Source organism: Panthera tigris, chromosome A2 (assembly GCF_018350195.1).
Source record: "Panthera tigris isolate Pti1 chromosome A2, P.tigris_Pti1_mat1.1, whole genome shotgun sequence".
NCBI classification, from domain to species: domain Eukaryota; kingdom Metazoa; phylum Chordata; class Mammalia; order Carnivora; family Felidae; genus Panthera; species Panthera tigris.
Window position 1 is genome coordinate 147,316,967 of NC_056661.1, and position 23,892 is coordinate 147,340,858.

A 23,892-nucleotide genomic window follows, 5' to 3' on the forward strand; every position below is an offset into this window, starting at 1 on the left:
GCTGGGTTCTTTTCTTTTCTTTTCTTTTCTTTTCTTTTCTTTTCTTTTCTTTTCTTTTCTTTTCTTCTTTTCTTTTCTTTTCTTTTCTTTTCTTTCTTTCTTTCTTTCTTTTCTTTTCTTCTTTTCTTTTCTTTCTTTCTTTCTTTCTTTCTTTCTTTCTTTCTTTCTTTCTTTCTTTCTTTCTTTCTTTCTTTCTTTCTTTCCTCCAGATAATTAGTAGAACTACAGAGAAAAAAAAATTCCCTATTCCTGATTTAGCAAATACATTCTTAGTTCTCTGCATCTTTGCTCGTACTGATGCCTCACCGATCTTTTCATTACTTCTCTAATTTCTGACTTTGTGAGCATGGGGAACAAAGGGTATTAAGCCACAATTATCCCTGGCACACGTAAAATTGTGATGCTTTGTGTGAGATATATATAAAACTAATTTTTCACAGAAAGCAAAATGTTTTTCTCTGGTAAGTCAAAATTAGCACTGTCGTTCTAGAATCTAACACTACAGAATTAACACATATGGGGGACAGGCCAGTGAATTCTTGAGCCCCCGCCTGAAGCTAGCTCTCCCAATGTCTCTTGCCTACTCATAACCTATTTTTCTATATTTCCCAGTGATCTAGTTAAACAATACTTCTCATCCCTTGATTTCACATACTTCTCATTTTTAAATCCATTCTCTCTTCCTCTACTCTTCATCCTCACCGGTTTATTGTGGTCTGGGACTACCCTTCAAGTGCTCTTGCAGAGAATTAGAAATAATAACTAAATCATTCAGCAGGAAAAGATAGAAACTGATAAATGTGACACTTTGTTGAGCAGCCTCTTTTGCCCTAAATAGATAGCTTCATATCACTATTCTTTATTTTCCCTAGAATGAAAAGAATGTGGTAGGAAATTATTTATAATACAGTCTCTAAGTATATAATGAGTGCATTCAAATGGTACGGGCTGCACCCACGTTTATGATTCTGCTGTTGTTTAAAAAAAAAAAAAAGTAAAATCAATATATCTAACCGTACAACTCTGCACTGGGTTGGCTAGTTTATTATGCTGAATCTGGACTGAATCTAAAAGTGTTCTATACACAATCCCATAGAGAAGATTAACCAATAGACTTTCCTTCTACCAGAACTAGTTCCTGTCTTTAAACTAAATCCCTCCTGCTGAAATTGAATCCTTAAAAAAATTAATCCCATACTCAGATGTAGCTAGAAAAGAGCCAGTCGTAATCCTCCATATCATACTTCTACACATACTAGCAGAAGGTAATCCCCTCAAACGTCTCCTCTTTTAACTAAATACCTGGGCTATACAGCTAAATGTTTTTTTATCCAGCTCTTTAACTGCAATGTGGATCTTTTCTGTGTGTTACTCAAACTCTACATCCCTCTCAGTTTATTTAGATTCTGTGAACTTTGGTTTCGTCATCTAAAAAACAAAGCTAGTGACACCTGCCCTATTACTTCTCTTTTAAGAATCAAATTAAATCATACCTGTGAAAGCATTAAGAATTTAAAAACAATATATTCATTACAAGTAGGTATATGAGCAAACAAATGAGAAATGATGACCAGAATGAAGAAAACACAGGAAATTTAACATAGTTAAAATTTAAGTTCAAGCTTGGTCTTTATTTTCTGTTTCACTACAGCTAATTCACTCTGTGACAACTTCTAGTTTTGATTCTAATAAGGAATAGCTTAGCAACTGACAACAAGTTAAGATCTTACCTATTGCTATATTCAAAAAGACCTACTACAAAAGTGCTGAGTTGGCTGCTGGATGGCGATGGTATAGTTAGGGAGACCAAGATACTGAATCTCAAATCTAGCCTTTACTAGCTTTCGACCTTGGGAAAATTACACAGACTATCTAAGCCTTAGATTCTCCATCACCAAAATGAGGACAACAATCAGACACTCCTTAAATGGGCTCTGTAAGGATTAAATAAGACCATATATAAAGTTCTGGCACGGTGCAGCACACACGTGGGAAACAATACCATCAGGACTAGTAAATGACAGACTTAAAACACCGACTGAAAAACAAAAAATACCTACGTACTTTATACATTAAGTTGTAATAAAATACCTAAATACAAATTCCTTGCCAATTGTCTGAAATAAGAATGAGTCCTTTTCCTTGGGTATGGTTCTGCTGAGTTCCCCATAATCTTCATAATGGATTATCAATAATTTCAACTGGTTTCCTTAATGGTGAGTGAGGACTAAAAGACCCTCATAGAGCAATCAGCATGCAGGATCCTTCTTGGATTTCTTCCCTAATCTTTCCCACAGTTCTCACCCATACCCATACCTAACTCAACAGCAAATTTTCAGTAAATCACATTTATGAGTCTTTCCAAAGCATTCACCTTATTTTTCATATAATAGCAACAGATGACACGACATTTAATTAATTTATGCAGAAGTGACAACTAACATAAATAGGCTTGCAAACAAACATTATATACCCTTGGTAAGCATCCAACTTGGTAAGCATCAGGTAAGAAATGCACAGGGATGTTAGAAGTCTACTAGTCACAAGAGCACCAATGAGCCATGGACATTACAGAGTATGTATCTGAGGGAATAGAAGTTGTTTAACCTACCAGGTGAAATCTGAAGAGGTCAGAGAAGGGTTATACTATAGCTGAATCATCACCAACACGTTTGCTTTCACTCTAATCCCATATATTTCCATTTGTTCCTGGAAGATTCCACGTAAGCTGTTTACCCTTTTTGACCAAATGATCCCCTAAGACAACCGATCTAACCCCCTCCCAGGAAGCAATAAAATCAACTTTCAAGTCGCCCAAATCCAGTCACAAGTTTTCATGATTAGTCTGCAGTAATTCTAGCTTGCAGAAAGCAAAGACAGGGAACGATCCAGTAATATTAAACACAAGGCATATTACCATTTGGCTCAACCGATAATGAGAGCATTTTTTGCGCCCTAAGATCTCTGTGGCCCACGTGCACACTATCGGAGGAGCAGACATGTCTTGCTCCAGTTTTAACAAGTTGTGTTCTAAATGCAACCCAAGCCATTAACTCCAAAGAATTAGCCTTCTAAAACTGGCACTTCTCACAGATGTATAGCCACAGGCTGACGTGTCACACATCTATGAGAAGTATGACAAGTAATCGGACCCTACTAACAAAGTACTAAAGGTTGTGACTGGTTTCCCTCTTACACAAATCACAGAAGATTCAAGATTATCCCTGTGATAAGTTGCTCTCATTCCTTGGGTTTCTGGGTGTTTTCAGTGAGAAAGGGGTAGAGCTTTAGCTAGCACACTGTAAATGCATTTCATCATCATGCCTTTATCTATCCCTTTATTTATAACACAGGTAACCCATGCAGCAATGTTGTATAGAGGAATATACAAAGAGCAAAAATCGTTCTACCACGGAGGTCAGTAAACTGTGGCCCAAGGGCCAAATCTTGCCCACCACTTGTTTTGGAAATAAAGTTTTACTGAAACATAGCCCCATCCATTCATTTATGTACTTGTTCACGGCTGCTTTCGTGCTGCGATGACAGTTAAGTCATTGCAAGAGAAACTGTAAGGCATGCAATGCTTAAAAAATATTTACTATCTGGCCCTTTACAGATACAGTTTGCTGATCCTTGCTCTAACAGAAAATGTGGTACCTTAACCAAAAGACCTAGAAAACCCAGTCCTTTGACACTCTGGGACAGAAAAAGAAAATATACAAAAAAGATGTTTATCTGACATGCAAGTCCTCCCAAAAGGCAGACAAATATGATTTAGATACAGACCTAGTTTTCTGAGGGTAGCATGGGTGGTTTAGTCAGTTGAGAGTATGACTTTTGGCTCAGGTCATGATCCCAGGGTCATGGAATCGAGCCCCCGGTCATGTTCCATGCTGAGTGTGGAGCCTGCTTAAGATTCTCTCTCTCTCTCTCTCTCTCTCTCTCTCTCTCTCTCTCTCTCTCTCTCCCCCCGCCCTTCCATCTTACCCCTCTCTCACACTCTCTCTTAAAAACAAACAAAAAACTAGTTTTCTGAATGACCAAACACATACAGTGAAGATCAACAAGTTCTCTCAACTTATTATTCTTAAGCACCAGAAAACTGAGTCATAGAGAGGATAGTTTCCTAACTTGTGTTTTATTTATTGTTTATTTACTTGTTGCCATGAAAAAGAGAACCAAAAATTGTTATGGAGTTCCAGGATGGTGACAGCATGCTCTTGTACATTTTAGAAGCAAGTTGTTTCATGGTCAATATGGCTACCTGACAAGTGGCTCATCTTAGCCAAGTTCAAGTTCACTTAGAATTACAGGCTTGTTACATCCCAAAATAAGAATATAATCATTGTTCACTTAATTCTTTTACTTTAGGCATCAATATTTTTTTAATGTTCTCAGGTTTGACATTTTAAAAAGTGATTTACAGATTAAATCTGGCCCTGCAGTTTATCATGAAAGCAGCTTTTTAAACTATACATCCCAATACAGCTCATGTTCCTTGGTGAATGCGAATAAGAAAGAGAATTCCAAACATCATTTCTTTTCTGCCCACTTACCAACACTTACCGGCTGAGCAAGAACCACAGTAACAGACACTGCTTGGGTTACAACGGCAACCACGTGTCATACCCTCCCCTGGGCTCCTCGGAAAGAGGCTGTTTCCCACCTATCACTGATGGCTTCCTCATGACAAATCACCACCACGCAGAAACAAAACTCATAGAATATAATCAGATGCAGAACAAGAGAAAGGAAAAGGTCTTGTGTAAAGGGAACAATATTTTAGTTTTAATATTATAATACTTGAGGAAATTATGACTCCAATTTTGAGAAGATTTGAGGGTGTATAAATACATACAAGCAAAAAGCCAAACTACTCATAATGATACTCTAATTTTATAAAATTCTTCTCTACCAAAGAACTCAAGCCAATTATATATCCCTGAAATACACTTCCACCACTACTTTCCTCCAGGCTTTGAAATTTCATTTAAGAAATGTAATAAAAGCAAGTAAATCCCAAGTACTAGCACAAGTTTCACTACTCACCCCTTGAAACAGTTCCTTTGCAAAGTAATGAGATTAATAATCTACAAGTCTCTGCATATTAAGCTCACCCTACAAGTAAAAGTAAATAAACCTAAAACGTGCTTGAAGGAGATGTCAAAACTCTCAATTTATAGATAAACACTGAAATTAAGAAGAGCTTAAGACTTTTACTAAATACAAAACAGAAAAATATGACACATACCAACAAAAAGCACTTATGTAAGTCATCTTCCAAAGACTAAATTCAAAGGCAATTGCTTGGAATTCCGAATGTATTTTTCCATTAGAAAATAGTCCAAAGGCAGCTGCTACAAAGCCTAAAGGGGACTTCTTAGCACCAAGTTTCAGAGGCTGATGGTACTGGGTTAGTGAGAAGTCTCCTTTCCCTACAGAAGAGAGGGAACTTGCAGAGACACAGAATTTTAGTTTCAGTGGAGTGGAGAAATCCATCCCTTCAAGCCACATCTCTGTTGAGAGGAGAAACAAAGGTTCAGCAAGAGTGAATGACCACCCAAGGACCCACAGCTAGAAAGAGTTGCCAGAAGGGTGAAGAGGCACCGTCTCAACTCCTGCATTTTTTCTGGGTGCATACAACTGAGGTTGACTAGATTGGTTTTCGTAAGTTCACAAAGAGGACGCAGAAAGGAAAGGGAAAAACCTTTTGTCAACTTGGCAGGCAAGAGTTAGGACAGAGGGAAAAGAAGAAACAGCTTAAGGGGAGTGCGGGGAGGTAAGTGAAGCTGCTCGAGATGTACAAAACGGGCTCATAGAGCGCACCCAATATACCCTAAGAAGGATGAAAGGGGTTGAGCAAATCTCTCTTGACTCAAAATCTGTTTGCAGACATTTAATGTGACCTCTTCCAAGCAAAACTACTAACATCACCACTAAGCACCTCTGCTAATTAATCAACAGTCATTGGTTCATGTCCCCCAAAGCCCGTAACCAAAGAAAATGCCACAAGGATTTAGAAAACTGTCCAATACCCCACTGCAGTGCCACTCAATGACTGTGAGTCCATGCCGGGTCTGTCCCCCATATTCTGCTTACTCACTGAAAGAAGTTTCAATACTATCACTCTGTTTCTTTTCCTCTCAATACTAAAAAGGGGGGGGGGGGAATGGCCAATGTACGAGCAGGTACTAATGATACATTTGAACTTTGAGCAAATGTCCATTATTGATTTGAAAGGCCTAACCCCCATTTTTCACTCGGGCCTAAAATTATTCTAATTATTTGAGTTTGGTATCTAAGTCACTTGACCAATTTTCAGGGAGTTTCATTCATTTTCAGGATTTTAGCCACAACTGAGACTCTCAACCTTATAAACTGCTACGCTGTATTTTAAGTATGGGGAAGCTACCAGAAAAGCAACTATCTGTTTTTAAAAATCATATCCCTCAACCGATAATGAGGAAACATCATTTCAAATAGTCATGCTGTATCAAGCCCATGCCACCCATAATGTGCTAAATGTTGTTGGATAAACATATTAAGGTATATCGTAAAAAGAATTTACACACAAACCTTTATGAGAAAACTTATTTATTCCCACATGAGGCAGAATCTAAAATGGTCAAGAAGGAAAACCAAAATCAAAGAGCCATTTAGAATGTGAATTCAAAATAATCGGAATGATGTCTCACTTAAATGAGAACAAAACAAAGAGCTTTCAAACACATGCCATAACAGACATTCAAAGCTCAAATGCATCAAGAGAATCTTCTAATAATTTTCTTTTCTCCAGTTACCAAGAAAACTTATAATAATCCTTTTCAAAAGTTTATTTGATATTCTGGTGGGTTTTAAATGTCTATATTTCAACACAGTTGGAATGTGGTTACCCATTTATAGGCAGATTTGTATGTGACTGGACACTCCAAACCTGCTTTTTCCATATGGATAGAATAGATAAGACTAGACATAGATAGAAATAAATATGTAAAATATTCAGAGAGAAAATTTTTTTAATTATTCCATTTATGCAGTGGCCAGATTTCTGGCAAATGTAACCAGTTAAAACAAAGTATTGATTTCAAGTAAGATTTATTTTTTAATTCTTAGCAACGGGGGTGTCAGGGTCTCTAAACCTGATTATACATGAGTTTTATGTGCCTTCAGATCCTTATTCATAAAATTGCATGTAAAATAAGATAAAAAATCAGAACCCAAGTTTTACATCCAGATAAACACACCTTTTCAAGTATAACTTGTCAACAGGAGATAGCCCTCCCTCAACAACCAGAAAAATTTTTGATCTTCAGACTTTGGAAGAAGTGTTTACACACTTTTTTCACCCAAAGACAAAAAAGAAACAGATACATGGAAAGTTCAATTTGACTTAGGGAATGAGCAGGAATAATTAAGCACAAGGTACATAGCTGAAGTGTTGAAGTATTTATTAGTTGTATGCAATAAATGAATGGGTATTAGACTTCTGAAGAATCCTGTAATCCTTTGCAGACAACATGGATTAACTATGCAATTCATTAGAACCAAAAGAATAACATTTGGCTTACAAACCTTGGAGTAAATAGCCAAGGTAACTAGAAGAATGGAACTTTGACCACAAATGGAGAAATAACGGATGAGAAGAAAAGAACTGTCATCATTTAAAAACCAAATTTTTTTTAAGGTTTATTTATTTTTGAGAGACAGAGACAGAGTATGAGCAGGCGAGGTGCAGAGCCAGAGAGGGAGACACAGAATCCAAAGCAGACTCCAGGCTCTGAGCTGTCAGCACAGAGCCCAACGTGGGACTCAAACCCATGAACCACAAGATCATGATCTGGGCCGAAGTCAGACACCTAACCAACTGAGCCACCCAGGTGCCCCAAGAACTATCAGCATTCAGATGACTGACAAGGGTGAGATTAGGTGACAATAACGAGACTTGGAAAAAGAGGCCTGGTTTTAGTGAAATATGGAATATATTATGTGGAAATTTCGAAAACTAAGAATGATCAGAATAAGCCTCAATAGGCTTTGGGGGAATGTTTTACTCTAATATTATCCAATTATAGTCTCACAATACATGACATAAAGGCAGAATGAAGTTAAAAGCACAGCGTTTAAAAATAGCTCAGTTGTTGGAGCACTTGGGTGGCTCAATCGGTTAAGTGTCTGACTCTTGATCTCCGCTCGGGTCATGATTTCACAGTTCGTGACATCAACCCCCACATCGGCCACTGCACTGACAGCCCAGAGCCTGCTTGGGATTCTCCTCCCTCTCTCTCTGCCCCTCCTCTACTCGCACGTGAAAATAAATAAACTTTTGAAATAAATAAACTCTCTCTTGAAAATAAATAAACTTTAAAAACAGCTCAATTGTTTTTAATTTATAAATCTGTCACTGTCTCACAGTTATTTAAGTGCAATTTATTATTCCTGGTTTGAAATATAGGTAATGATTAACTCTCCTCATCTCACCCACCAATACTCCAAATTGAGACAACAAACAACTGAGAGGTCATCATGTAAAAGGGACATACTGGCTTTGGTCAGAGTAAGGAATTGAATTTTTTTTTTTTTTTCGTTTTTCTCAGCTCTTTAAAAAAAAAAAAAAAGAAAGAAAAAGCCAAGCAAGTGTCGAATATCCAAAATTCCTATGACACCAGACTTCAAACTGTGGAGTGGATATTTTTAAATGAGGATCTTTAAAGGACTCCCAACTTGGGTTAGATAGAAGCAAGTAGTATTTCAACACAAATGCATTCCTTTGAGATGCGTTATCTCTGGGATATGCATTGCAAAGCATATGAAATACCAAATGTCCAGCTCGCTCACTTTAACACACACATACACACACACAGCATGCAGTCATGCCCAGCCATCTGAGTGCCACATGCCTTGAGAGAGATCTAAGGCTGCAACAAATTAAACTAGATCCTATTTCTTTAAGGCCCAGAACTGAAAAGAACTGCTGAATACTAGTGGTGAACCTGTACCCCTTTGATCTTCATTGTAACAAAAAAGCAAGATGACATATGCTCAAATGAAAAATCATTTATAATGGATGAAAGAAGGACTATTCTTTCTTTGAATTTATCTGTTCGGAAGGGAACAGGGTGGGGGAGTTTTGGAGGGGAAAAATAAATTCTCAAAACACAAAACAATCCTTATGAGATAATAATACCAATAATGGAGTGGAGCGAGGAGCCAAGCAGAAAGAAAGGATGTAAGGAAAATCACTTCAGCCTCCACTAGAAAGGGGAGAGATTCTAATCTAACAAATGGGTGGGAGACAATTTCTCATTTAAGTGAGATTAATCGTAAAAGAACCCGATTATGCTGCAAAGTTGCAAGCAGAAAGCACGGTACATCATGGATTAACCCTGCACTACTGTGACTCTGGAATTCATTTCAAAATGACTGCATTTTATTACTGCTTTCCAGCTACAATTTACTACTTTGTAAGATATAAATATTGGGAGTAATAAATTTGTCTAGTTGCTGCCTTTAAACATTAAAATTGAACTTAATTAAATGCATTATTCACAGGGGACACAGTTCCCCTAGCTAGCCCCTCAGTTTAGTAAAGTGAAGTTTTTTTACTGAGTTTGTGTTATTTATAGAAATCTCTAAAAACATCTGTGGCTGACATTTTTCACCTATGGCACAGCCTATCAGCACCCAGCCATATTAATGCCATACTAACAAACTGTTTTATCATCAATACTTTTTTCTTATTTTGAGAGAGAGAGAGAGAGAGAGAGAGAATGAGTGGGGAAGGGAAGAAGGAGAGATAGGGAGAGGGAGAGGGAGAGAGGAGAAAGAGAGAATGAGTGGGGAAGGGAAGAAGGAGAGATAGGGAGAAGGAGAGGGAGAGGCAGAAGGAGAGGGGGAGAGAGAGAGAGAGAGAGAGAGAGAGAGAAGAGTCTTAAGTAGGCTCCATGCTCAGCGCAGAGCCCGACATGGGGCTCGATCCCACAACCCTGGGATCATGACCTGAGCTGAAATCAAGAGTCAGACACTCAACCAAATGAGGCACCCAGGCGCCCTCTTATTCTAAATTTTTTTTAAATTTTTTTATTAATGTTTTATTTTTAAGACAGAGAGAGACACAGAGCATGAATGGGGATGGGGCAGAGTGAGAGGGAGACACAGAATCCGAAGCAGGCTCCAGGCTCTGAGCTGGCAGCACAGAGTCCGACGCGGGGCTCGAACTCACGAACTGTGAGATCATGACCTGGGCTGAAGTTGGATGCTCAACCGACTGAGCCACCCGGGCACCCCTAAATGTTTTTTAGCCAAAAGGATACTTTTTTTTAACCAAGAGAATAACTCAACAAAGTCAATGATTTTGTCAGTTGAATCACAACTTACATTTTTAGGAATCGGTGTATACAGAAGTGGAATACAAGTTCTAGACTAGAAGAACTTTTGGAATAAGTTGATATGATATGTGTGTAGGCTCAGACCTGTGCAATGCTCTGCAAACATCCATGACATTCCTAAGTGTCCCAGATGACACAAGGTGCTGGAGAAACAGATGTTCACCTCATTGCCCCTGTCCTCTAAAAGCTCACATCTGCTGGGAAAGTGGAGTGGGAACACAGAAGAAGGATAATAAATTTCACAGTGGATGGAGAAACATTAACAAAAAATGGTTCCAAAAGATGGGGCTCAAGAAAGTGTCAATATGGAAAAGACGTACGTGCGTATTTGCAAGCAAAGGCATTAAAGCATGGAGGGGTGGTAGCATGAAAGTACATGGCAGGGTCAGCAACCTACCGACGGTTCAGGGCAGTGGTGTCTATGCCGCACTCAGAAATATGGCCAAACATGACGTGGCAAAACAGTGCAGGGGCAGACTATGAAAGATACGCCTTGCTACCATACTGAGCCTCCAGCTTTACCTGGAGACCAAGATGAGCTGCTGCAGGACTTTTTGCATGGGAGTAACACATCAGAGTTTCATCTGAGACAAACCAAACCACTCCAGAGGCCACATGGAACACGGAGGCAGACTACCTGGGATATGCTTTCAGAGATACAGGCTAAATGTCATGAAGACCCAGACAAGGTCTGTGGCGGCAGGTTTGGATTCCAGAGGTTTAAGGAAGTGGAATCAGTGGACTGTGGAAGAGGAGACGGGAATGGCAAGGAGGACAACCAGATTTCGGATATAGATGGCGGTCTCACTCACTGAGAAAGAGAACAGCAGTTTCTGCTGAAGTTAGCGGGTGAGAAGAGAACACTGGTTAAATGTTACATGTTGAAAAATACAGCCTGAGAATAAACATTCTGAAGTTATTGGTCTATGGCTGATGGCTGGAGCCATGGGTGTGATGAGACTGTAAAGAGAGAGTACAGAGGTTGAACAGGAAGTACTCACAGGAATCTGTGACGAGCAAATGAGATGATGTGTGTGAATGCATTGCAAGCTGTGCCTTTGAGACACAGGTACAAAATATCAGTATAATAAATAACATCGGGTAATAAAATGTCAGTGCCCGTACTCTTTTATCAATCATCTCTACTGATTCGTCTTTTTATGAGCAGTTCTATGTATTATGGGATACGGACTTAATGATTAGAATCTGAAGTATGACAGAAATTTAGGGAGTACAGTTTATTAAAACATACATTCCCACAGATTACACAGAAGCCCACGACCCCCAGATTAGAACCACAGACAGTAAAGAGCCCACTACAACAATGAAACAGATGTTAGCCCGTTTCCCCAAAATGTAGTATGAACAGTAGTTTCATGGAAAATCATAAATTTTCTCCAAACTGCTGATGCTTCTGGCCCCTTCCCCAGCTGCCTTTATTAGCCACAATGAAGTGAAATGGGAAATCTCCTTTACTCTTAAGATACACACCAAGTCCCTGGAAACTCTCTATTCATTTCTAACCTCTCGCCAGCCATCAACAAACTCTGCTTCTAATCAGATAGGTGCGTGGTAATTTGATCAAATATGTAACCAACTTCAGCCCCTTCCAAGATTACAACACTGAACCTTGCTGAAGCATTTATAATAGGGTCTAACAGCTACCGCCAAGCTGCGTGGAAGCAACTGGTTTAAAACAGCTTGAATTTCTAAAACAAGTGGTATTTTTCAAAAGCTGAAAGACACTGTTAAAATAGCTCTATCACTTATGTATCTATTAAATTGTTTGAAATTGGCAATCTTTAATGTAAGGCTCTTCTTGGAATTGGATGTCCATTTCCAATGTCAGAACAGATTTCAGAAGCACTGGAAGAACTCACCCTTCAGTAAGACTCAAAAGTATGTTTTGGCAAGAAAAACGCAGTCCATCTGATAGAAAAACCAATCTGTCAGATACATTTTAGACTTCATTTTAACTTTTTTAAAAGGTTTCATCCTTCACAAGAAGTATCTTAATGTACCCCTAAAGTCAACGATATCCATATCCTGAAGGATCTTCTAACATATGTAAGTATTCATATAGCAAATCTATTGATTGATACAGTTGAGAAAAGGACCCATGAAGCAATTTCAGCCTTTTTATCTCTAAGAAGCACAGAACTTGCAGAAGAGTCCCACAGAAAGACTAGACTAGGATCTTTAGCTGGAGGCCTGACGAGGAAGGTACCCTAAGGGAGGAGGGCAGGCCCAGGCAAGAAGGAAGAACTAGAACATGGAAGAGAATTAAATCAAGGATAAGGAAGAAAAACAAAAAGAAGTTTGGGAGACATGAGGGAAAGCTGAAGTTGGGACAGAGGTATCAGGAAGGGGGCAAGCGAGTCAGGTAAGAGGCATTAACATCTGCTTAGCAATGAAGATGCACCTGCTCAGGACACTGGACTGGGAATTCCATCGCCCCTCACCTGACCATGTTCACCTTAGCTGCTTCAGAGCCCTACTCTAAAGAATAAATCGACTCGGCATTCACACAGAAGAATGTAGAATCTCAGTAAATCCTGTCACTGAGAAAATGGAGGCCATTAGGCTGCAAACTTCTCTCCCTTCAGCTTACATTTCCTCACATGATCCTTCCTTTCCTCCTTCTCTCACTCTGGAGAGGAAGACCCTCAACTCTAAACTTGGGTGTACTCCCAAATTTCCGAGATTTTGCTCTATCAATTTATCACCACCTTTCTTGCATTTTTGATCCTTCTCTTGCCATTGGGGCTCCTTCCCTTAACTCCCAAATACATCAACCTCTTTAAAGAAAATCTCCCAATGCAAAGTGGTGCAGCCACATTAGAAAACAATATGGAGACTCCTCAAAAAACAAAACAGTGTGAGTCATCTTTGTAATGCCAAGGGCACTAATGTAACGCTCAGCACATAGAAAGCACTATATTAATGTGGGAAAACACTAGACAAGGAATGTCAAGGGCTGGTTCAAGCCATGACTCAGTCACTTCTGTGGTAGTAGTGATTTCCACCAAGCCACCTAATGTTTTGATTATCAGTCCCCTCCTCAATAAAATGTAAAATAAGAATTCTTTAATTTGAGGGTATCCAAAGGACCAAGAGAGATAATATATATGAAAGTTCTTTGGAAAACCAGTATTATGCAAACAAACATAAGACAGCATTACTAGAATGTTTTAAAACAAAATGTATATTGATAAAGATTGAATTTTTTCTCCAAAAGAAATCCTGCTATAAATGATTAAGTACTGGCAACAGAAACTGGATGAGACAAAAACATCAAAGAGGTCTGCTCACTGGTAATATTTTATCTCTTTAAGATTATGCATTGCTTTATCATACTGAAATATAACATGTTAATCACAAAATATTAAACTAGATTTTAAAATACAGTATTTTGTAGGGGCACCTGGGTGGCTCAGCCGGTTAAGTATCTGACTTCAGTTCAGGTCATGCTCTCACAGCTTGTGGGTTCGAGCCCCGCGTTGGGCTCTGTGCTGACAGCTCAGAGCCTGGAACCTGCTTTGGATTCTGTGTCTCCCTCTCTCTCTGCCCCTAACCCACTCTCATTCTGTCTGTCTCTCTCAAAAATAAATAAAACATTTAAGAAACAAAATTTTTTAAATGCAGTATTTTGTAGCCTTCTGTAACTTCAGGCATTAATTTGGGTAAACAGTCATTATATTACACTCCTATACCTAAATGCTCAGTTATACTTTCAACGTAAATGTCAACTACATGAAATAGCTTTTGAAAAAGCAGCTTTCATTTTTTCTTATGATTCACAGTTAACAATCTACATTCTCACTGACCAATGTAAACGAGCTTGTACATTTCAAGTTTTATAAGAAGAGTATCTTCAATGCCACCCCAACCCCCAACACACACACACACATTTAACACCATGTCTGCCTTACTTCTGAAAAGAAGAAACCCACTGTGCAGCAGGCAGTGTGAAATATAATGCAGCTTTACACTGCATTATGAAAGCAAGAAAACAGCCAGCTGTGAGTTAGAAATAGAACAAAATTTCGAGTTGCAAACCCAAGGGACCTTTAGGTAACACTGAAAGTGTTCCTTAATGATGAATAGCTGATTTCATTTCAGACCCACTATGAACACTGTAGGATATATTTAACATTTTAATTTTTGGTTTCAAAAGCAATAAACCTGTTGGTCAGACGGAAGCTTGGCGGTCACAGCGGCCGATCTATCAATCAATCCCACATGGCTGGGCTCCACCAGCAGCCCCTGACACCAATTAGGAAACTGAAATAGCAAACTGCTGCCACCAGGTTACAGTTTTGCCAATTAGAGCACATCCTGGGTGAGAGCGACCAATGAACACTGGAACCCAGGGTCAAGAAAGAGAGGTGAAAAGCACCTTGTGTAATGTGACATGAAAAAGAAAGATTGCAGGAGGGACACAGGAAAGAAGCAAGACAGTCTGAAATCAAACAGTACATTTTATTGTTCACTTGTCAAAGACATGCAGGCACTAAGACAAAGCAAAAGCAAGGCACTTCCCTTGGTCTCTACCCTGGAAGGAACTGCTTATTGGCCAGCACAACTCGGGAGCCCATCACTCTCGTACATGAGCACAGAACCTGCCATCTCCAACTGTTCCCTTTTAGTCAGGATTCACAAGTTAAGGCGGCTCATGCAGGGTCTGAACGTCAAAGGCAGACCACTGATAGACCCATATCAAAGTGCTGGAAGGACACTATTTCAGATCAGGCTCATTACTGGCGCGCAAAACTTATCCGCTAAAATTTCTCTTTTTTACATCCTACAAAATTTTAAGGACCTCCTTTCAATTTTTCCACCTGAGTTTCTCTTCCAAGCCACAGCTTATCACCCTGGCTTATGAAAACGTCATAAAATCTAAGGACCTCAAAATCTTCCCCCTGGAGTCCCTTCATCTAGCCACTGTGTCCTGCCTCAGAATACCTTCTCTTAATTCCATTTAATCTTCTGGCTTTGAGGGACTCCCAGCTGATCCTTTCTGCTCTGTGTCATCTGAAAAAGCAAAAGGCAAAAGCAAGGTTTTCTGACATGAAACCCTTCCAGAATGTGGAAGTTTGGGACTTACAGCTTTCCTTTTCAGAATCAGATATAACCCTGGGTCTTGATGAGTTTCACAAGCGTGAAACAGACAGACAACAACGGTAGGCAAGAACATCCTAAACGTTCAAAAGAACTGTGATTTTTCAAATGCAAAAGTGCTATTATTCATCTATCAACTGAGTCACAAGTGTTATATTTTCCACAGGATCTGATGTCAGTCTCATTGTGCTGACTCAAATTCAACTCTGGTAGCTTTCCGTTCTGCTGCCATCAACTCTGCCACGTTTTTACAAGAACGAGCCCAAGCAATTCTACAGGTGTGCACTCAGCATGCTACACACATCTGTATCTGCACAACAAGGGTGTACTTCAATGATGGACACTGAAAGCATCAGTCAGAATTTATCATAGGTAGCTTCTAAATTGTTCTAGGGCCCTACATAAAAGATATTTTTCCTCTAGAGAGGAGGTTGTCAACCTTGGTTGCCCACTGGAATCACCTGGAAGCTTTGAAAACCTGCCACATCCTAGGTCCCATCCTGCAGAAACATGGATTTCATTGGTTTGGAGTGATATCTGAGAATCGAGATTCCTTTTTTTTTTTTTTTTTTTTTTTTTTTTTTTTAATGTAAAGCCCTAGTCTGACTTGGTCCACATCTGGATTTCCTTCCCTCAAAAGATACCAGAGGTCAAAACACCACACAGCTGAGCCAAAGATCACAAGTATTTCAAAGGTTTATGGCACACAGGCATACATATGGCAAGAGAGTCTATGGGCAAGGGGGCCACAGGCAAAAGGGCCCTCCTGTGGGTGCAAGGAGACACAAGAGGGCAGGTGCTGGGCATATATACATGGAACTACAGCATACCAGTGGGATTTCTGAATGATGCTGGCTGAGGACTAACTTCAGGTAGTCCATTCCAGTTGTGGGGAGGGAGATATCAAAAGGACAGGATAGGGTGCACTGCTCGGTCTTGCTGGGAGTAAGAGAAGTGAGTAAAAGCAGCAGCATCTGACATCCTTGTTGATGCTTAAAGGTGTGACAAAATATCATTCTGCTGGCCATGACTTCTCGTGCCCAACTCTTATTTCTCTACATAGCCAAGTAGAGAAATACCACGACTCTAAGAGTACTTCTCAAACTTTAATGTGCATATTCACCTGGGGATCTTGTTAAAATGCAGATTCTGCCTCAGTAGGTCTGAGCTGGGTCAGAGAGGCTGCGTTTAACAAGAAAAAATGATGCTGCTGCTCCAGGGACCACTCTGGCCCCATTCCCCTCAACAGTCTCCCCTGAGTTACAGGCCTCTCACAAATGAAACGCCCACGGTGGCCTCTGACTTACACGTTCTGCGTCTCTTTCGAGGATCTGTGGGTACTGGCAAAACTGACAGTCCTGGGGATGGGGCACAGACACGTGGAGAAATGCTGCAGGCTGCAAGGCTCCATCATCTTACTCCATATTATAGCTCCTCCAATATTGACTGCATGTCTTATGTATCGTCTGTCTCCCACTAGTATGTAAACTCAAAAAAAGGAGCACCGTGTGTATCACACTCGCCATCATAGCCCTGGAGCCTTCTGACACGGAGGAGGCACCCAAATTTGCTGATTCAAGGAGGGACTGGATGAGAGGATGGGGGCACCACGTGTCACGCTAGTGCTGGGTTACCCTAGTCTGTGCTACCAGTTCATTCCAGGCAAAGACAAGTGGGGCAATAACCTTAGTCTTGAATTCTGGCCAGTACTTAGGTAGGTCTGCCTGGCAAAGGGTACAAGATGATTAATTTCTGCACCTTCTCAATTCTATTTATAATAACACAGGGGGTATACAGTGTCCAGCACAACGGGAGACAAAACAGAAGAGGTATAACTGGAGGGAGACCATTTTTTTCCTCTTCAGTTTCCCTCAATTGCCATAATGAACTTGCCTGGCATAAGAGAACTTGAGAAAGAAAGGGAGGCAGCCTCTGGAAAGTACAACCTAAGCATAACCCTGAATCTAAACTCCACAGGATCCCCGAAGGACCATGATGAAATGGCAAAGGAGAAACTCTGAGCCTCAGGAAAGGTACTAATCCATCCTCAGAATTCAATCACTCATAAATGCCTCCTAGCAAAACTACTGAAGGTCTCACAAAATTAGAAAACTAACAAAATTAGAAGTGCAAGTACCTGAGGCAGCATATAAGCAAGTGTGAAACCAGTGAAACCCAGATTTCACTCACTAGCATGAACCCAAAACGCCAGCACTGATCTGCAATGATTTTCAAATTGTAGGTTGCTATCCATTAGTGGACTGTGAAATCGTATTAGTGGGTCAAAACCCACTGTTTTTGAAAATGGAAACAGAAGAAAGTAGAAAAGATGAAGGCAGAAAATGGAATAAATAAAATATGGTATTCTTTCTTGTGTTTCAATTAATTTATCTGTGGGCGGTGGGTCATAATTTAAAATGTATTATTGTAGGACACAATTAAAAACCCATCTACACCAGGGAGGGCCATATTTTACACAGCATCACACCTAAATAAGTCCTGTTCACAAATTAAGAGGGCACATTTATACTACAGGGATGGTATGCATAGTAGCTCCAAGCATGGGTCTGGGGCCAAAGTGATTGCCTGGTGACTATGCGCAAATTACTTCACTTCTCTAAGCCTCAGTTACTCCAATCTTATAGGAGCGGTAATACTATCACCTCATGCTATAACAATTATATAAAATATATGTGGAGTTCTTGGCACAGAGCCTGGTACGACTGAGCGCTGGATAAAGTACCATTATCATCACTGCTTAAAGGTAGGTCTGATAACGTTTTTTTCCATGATTTCAGTGGTAAAATACTAAGGAACAGGGGTTAAGGTAACTCATGCGAGCAAGACTGTGGCTCTAAATAAGTGAAAAATGAGGAACTCTTTTAATTCTGGGAGAATCTACTTGAAATAAAGAGCTTGCCACTGCAAAAGGGCACGACGGAAGAGTCACTAACTCACAGAAATGCCACCAAGCTAAGACACGGCAAAGAAAGAGAGCACAGGTCAATAAAGGCACAAATTAAATTCTCTCACCAGGACACCTGAATCTTGCTCTTCTTTTAAACTGCCACCAGGAGTTCTGACCCTGGCCCCCAAAGGTACGGAGGGCCTTAAGCTTGCCCTGTTGCCCAGTCTTATTCAAACGGTGAGGAACCGCAAGCTGCGTTCTTAAGAACCAGTTATTAAGTAGAAGCCCTGAAAAGCTGGACAGTGCTCGTAATTATTAAATCCAATATCAAAAAGGTAGGTGGATAATTACTATATTCGCTTCTCCAACTGGTCTTGATGAAACATGCTGACGTTATTCTCGACACAAGTGTTACCACTGGTAAAGCACTCAATTCGCTGGCATCTCATCAATGGTACACTTGAAACTCCTATTGCTTGCTGTTAAACTAACAGTTTCTATTAGGCTAAACACAGTTTGGTAGCCATTGTCAAGAAAATTGGAGTTGCTCAGGCATGGCGGCAGTTACTGATGTTATTTGTTTGGAAGCCTTGTGATTTAGTGAATCACTAGCAATTGTTAAGCAAGTAATTAAACTATAAGCCAAGACCTGTGATTTTCAGTCTTTTCAAAGCAATAATCATCAAAATTCCAAGTACCATTTAACTGATTCCCTTCTAAACATGCTGGCAACGTTTATGTTGTCATTCATCAGTTGTATAGTTTATAAAAACTAGATTATGGCCTTTATAGAAATCATGTGCTGCTCAACTACTCTGCTAAATAGGAGATGTTTAAAGGAAAAATTCACAAAAATTATTTAATGAGAAGTGGACACAAAGACTTTTGGATTTGTTCACGAATATGGCTATCTCAGGTTTAATAATTCAAAAGTCCTATTTTTAGGACTGAAATACTAAAATAACCAGACTATTGTTCTTATAACCTTTTCCAAATATAAGAATGCATTATATAAATTTCACAATTTCTCTAAGTGCCTTTAAAATTACAAGCAATTTAGTCTATGATTCATGTACCATACCAACTGCATGCAGTTTTGTTTTTTTTTTTTTACTTCGCATCTCAATTATATCTTAATATTATGGGGGCTGAAATGCATTAAATAAATCATATTTCACAGACTCCTGGTAAAGTAATAATACTTACATGCATTTTAGAAGAAATTGGCCTACATTATAAATGTATTCATAATGTCATTACCTGCCTTTCCACGCTAACTGAAATATTAGGCGGTGGTGCCTACCGACTTCAAGCCACTGATGAAAGCTTTTAGTAAGTCTTACGCTTATTCTGGGGCTGGCAATCAGCTCCGTGAGCTAATATAATATAATCCAATGTTTACCAACAGCAGTTTATCCAAAATATAAACGAGCTCTTATAATTAGTGAAACACGATTAGTCTTTAAGATTTAATCTGGTGGCTAGTATTTCTTCACTGTGCTACATAAAGAGACTGGCTGATCTTTCATCTGTCAAAGGGCATTGCCTTTTCGAAGTACCTTATTATTGTCAAGTGTTTTACTTACCCAGCATACTGCCATTAAGGAAATTAATTCCTTAAAAATCTGTTACTTAAAAACAATATATCAGTGGTTTTATAAAATGACAGAAAAAAGAATTCCTAGCAAATACCTTCCACAAGTTAAGAAAATTCATAGCATTTTAGAGACCTGCCAACACAGTTCTTCTCTCTTTCTAACTGTTAAAAAGTAAATAATTGTCTTTGGTTTATATCCCTTTCTAAAAAACTTACAAGGCACTTTCATGTACATTATCTCCTATGATGTTTCCAATCATTCTGTGAAGTAGGTATCATGGCTATTAATTATTTCTACTTAACAGATGGAAATACTGAGGCTTGTGGATGTTAAATGACTCGCCCAAGGACATAAAGTTAATACTGGTAGGGATTCACACTCTTTCCCCCATGTGACATTGCACACTTGATACAGCTATTTCCAGAGCCTAAGAAAACAATCTGAGTAACCCATCAAGACAAGACAGAAATACAGACTGTACACAACTTGAAAATGGGCTGTTCCACTTGGAATTTGGTTTGGGGAGATCAATGAATCTCCTCTGAAAGAGGAGCCCGAGCTGTGGACTGCACAGCCACCATTCCCATGAGGCATGGGGTGCAGTGAACATGAATGAGTGTGTGAGAGTTGGGGGCTGGGGAAAGCAGGAGGAAACCTGGTAACAGCAGGCTATCCCTGCACAGATCCCATTCTGGATCTCTCAAAAAAGAAAGGACTTGGGGCGCCTGGCTGGCTCAGTCGTTTAAGCATCTGACTTCAGCTCAGGTCACGATCTAGCGGTTCGTGAGTCTGAGCCTCGCATCAGGCTCTCTTGCTGTCAGCACAAAGCCTGCTTCAGATCCTCTGTCTCCCCCAACCCCGTCCCTCCCCTGCTCATGCGTGCACGCTCTCACTCTCTCTCAAAAATAAACATTAAAAAAAAAAAAAAAGAAAGAAAGAAAGGATTTGCTAAGATGGTGGAGGGAATATAATAACAAAGCATACTAACCCTTAATGAGATGAGTACTCACAAAAAGAAGAGGGCTTTGCACTGTTTCAAATACTGAGAACTGTCACTCACTCGCTTAAACATTAAAGAGTCTTTTGAACAAACAGGAAGGTTTGGAGAGGAGAAATGAATAGGGTATACTCAAGCATCAAAGTCAAGAGTCTGGGGGATAAAAAAAAAAAAACCCTTGAAGTCTCGTAATAAATTAAAAAACAGAACAAAACAAACAAACCAAAAAAAAAAAAAAAAAAAAAAAAAACAACAACAACCCTGAAAGACATATTGGAACAAATGAGTTTGTGGTATTCTCATTTATATTAATTATCATCATAATTTCTTCCACGGTTCAAATTGATTAATTCAAATTTCTTTTCCCAGGAGCCCATCAACTAATAAATAGTCCCTATGGACATATTCTCTTTTGAGGTAAACTATTAAGTAAACACACAGCTCCACAAATGTATCACATGGAAAATTACTTCCTCTAAGGAGCTAGCTATCTAAAAGGTGTGAGTGATAGAAAGCAGAAACAGAATACATTTGTCACTCCCATTAGCATTATTAGTGCTAATGAGAAAGTACATGAACAAGAACATACACCTCTTAATTTGAATGTGTTACAAATAGAGAGTAGATTAGTCACAGCTACCCAGATTAAATTTTAGCACTTAATACTGAAATACTACAAGAGGCAATGCTTACAGTGGTTTTGCAGCAGAATTTCAGCTATTTAATTACAGTTTTCAAACCATTTAACACCTCTTGGCACACAGAAGCTAGATGTGTGTATGAATGTGTGTTATTCAGACAGTTCAAGATTTTAGGTATAACTCAATTATCTGGCATCCCTGGGAAATAAAGTGCTCCATTTAAGTGCATTTTCTATATAACTGAAGCTTCTATCTTCATGCATCCTAAATCCCTGATTAAATCTGTGGCCATCTGTAAAGGAAATCTTTCCTCGGAGTATTTCATTTCCCTGTCTCCTTACAGGCAATTGGACAGAAAGTAGTGAAGTGCTTCCAAGTTGTTTTGCTTTATGGATGAATCAAGGCCATCATTAGGAATATTCACCAGGGGCACGGGGGCGGTTCAGTCAGTTAAGCGTCTGACTTCAGCTCAGGTAGTGATCTAACAGTTCATGAGTTCCAGCCCTGCGTCAGGCTCTGTGCTGACAGCTCAGAACCTGGACCTGCTTTGGATTCTGTGTCTCCCTCTCTCTTTGTCCCTTCTCGACTTGTGCTCTGTCTCTCTCTGCCTCTCAAAAATAAATAAACGATAAAAAAAAATTTTAAGGAATATTCACCACTGAAGCACTTTCATACAGTTCTTACTTTCTATATTGTGTCTTTTCCTTCAATATCAAGCAGTTAGCAGTCATTTCTCCCAGGATCACAGTGATGGCTTCCAATTTACAGATTCCATTATTCACTCCATTCTTGGGATTTGTTGCATCTTCCATGGACTGGTGGAGCAAATAACCAAACATGTTAAGAAATATAGTCGAGCCTTTCCATCTGGCAGAGCCATCAGCTCATAGGAAAGCCAAGATGGGCACCTACATGTACATCCAGAAGTTATGGAGGAAGAAGCCATCCAATGTAATGCATTTTCTTCTCAGAGTGCTCAGCTGCCAATACCACCGGCTCTCTGTGGTGCGTCCCACAGAGGCCCCCCGCCCAGCCTGGCCCAATAAAGAATGAAGACTGGGGTACAAGGCCAAGATTCATGTGCGATGTGGTGGCTGCAAACGCTCAGTGCCTAAGGGTGCAACCTATGGCCAGTTTGTCCATCATGGTGTTAACCAGCTAAAGTTGCCCCAAAGCCTTCTATCTGTTGCAGAGGAGTGAGCTGGACACCACTGTGGGGTTCTGAGAGTCTTGAACTCTTACTGTGTTGAAGAAGATTCCACGTGCAAATTCTTTGAGGTTATACTCATTGATCCATTCCATAAAGCTATCAGAAGAAATCCTGACAGCCAGTAGATCACCAAACCAGTCTATCAGCTCAGGGAGATGTGAGGGCTGACACCTGCAAGCCACAAAAGCCATGGCCTTGGAAAGGGTCACAAGTTCCACTAGACTATTGCTGGTTCTCGCCAAGTCTCCTGGAGAAGAAGCAATACTCTCCAGCTCCGCCGTTACCACTAATATAAGTAATGCTTGTAAAATTCTTACCTAAGAAACAATTTAGGTCAAAAAAAAAAAAATACACACACACACACACACACACACACACACACTCAATAGGCATCAATAGGGCTAGAAATGGGGGCATAAGGAAAAAAGCATACGGTTTTATTATTCTTATTAGTACCCAAATTCAATGAACAAAGTATTTTGCATTTACCCTGTCAGTTTCCATTTTTAGAGAAGACAGCAGGGGAACTCTTAAGGACCCCAGACTCCACAGGTAAGATCCAGTTCAAACACAACCAGAGAAGCCAATTTCTCAATGACGGATATCCTCTCAAAATAATGTAAAGCTGATGCTTCCCAATCATAAAGGTGGGCCTTACTTTTAGGCGGGCCCATTTTCATCCCTTCTTACATGATTCCATCTGCTAAAGGTATCATGCTCTGTGTGTTCAAACCAAAAAGATTATGATGGGGCAGCAATTCTTTGGATTCTTTCCTCAAATTTGTGACTATATCCAACATAAGAAGTGGCCAATGTCACTACTTACAACACCAGTTCTTACCTTTGTAGTCATCCTCGACGACAGTACTTAAAAGAAGGCACTAGATTCCTTACAACTTCACACGGTGGGAGTGGGGGTGGGGGACTAGCTGCAGTTACTGCTTAGGCATCCCTATCTATGCACCACTCCCGAGGCCATCCTCAGCTACGCTCCCTCTGCTAAGACTCCCTGCTGCTCAGCATAACCACACT

At 39.8% G+C, this 23,892-nt stretch overlaps 1 protein-coding gene and 1 pseudogene across 3 annotated transcripts in view; one reads left to right on the forward strand and one right to left on the reverse strand.

Moving 5' to 3' along the window:
- Positions 1-23,892, reverse strand: part of CHCHD3 (coiled-coil-helix-coiled-coil-helix domain containing 3) — a 279,622-nt gene that overhangs the window by 118,566 nt on the left and 137,164 nt on the right. The window lies entirely within an intron of this gene.
- LOC102955374 lies at positions 22,551-23,150 on the forward strand (annotated as a pseudogene).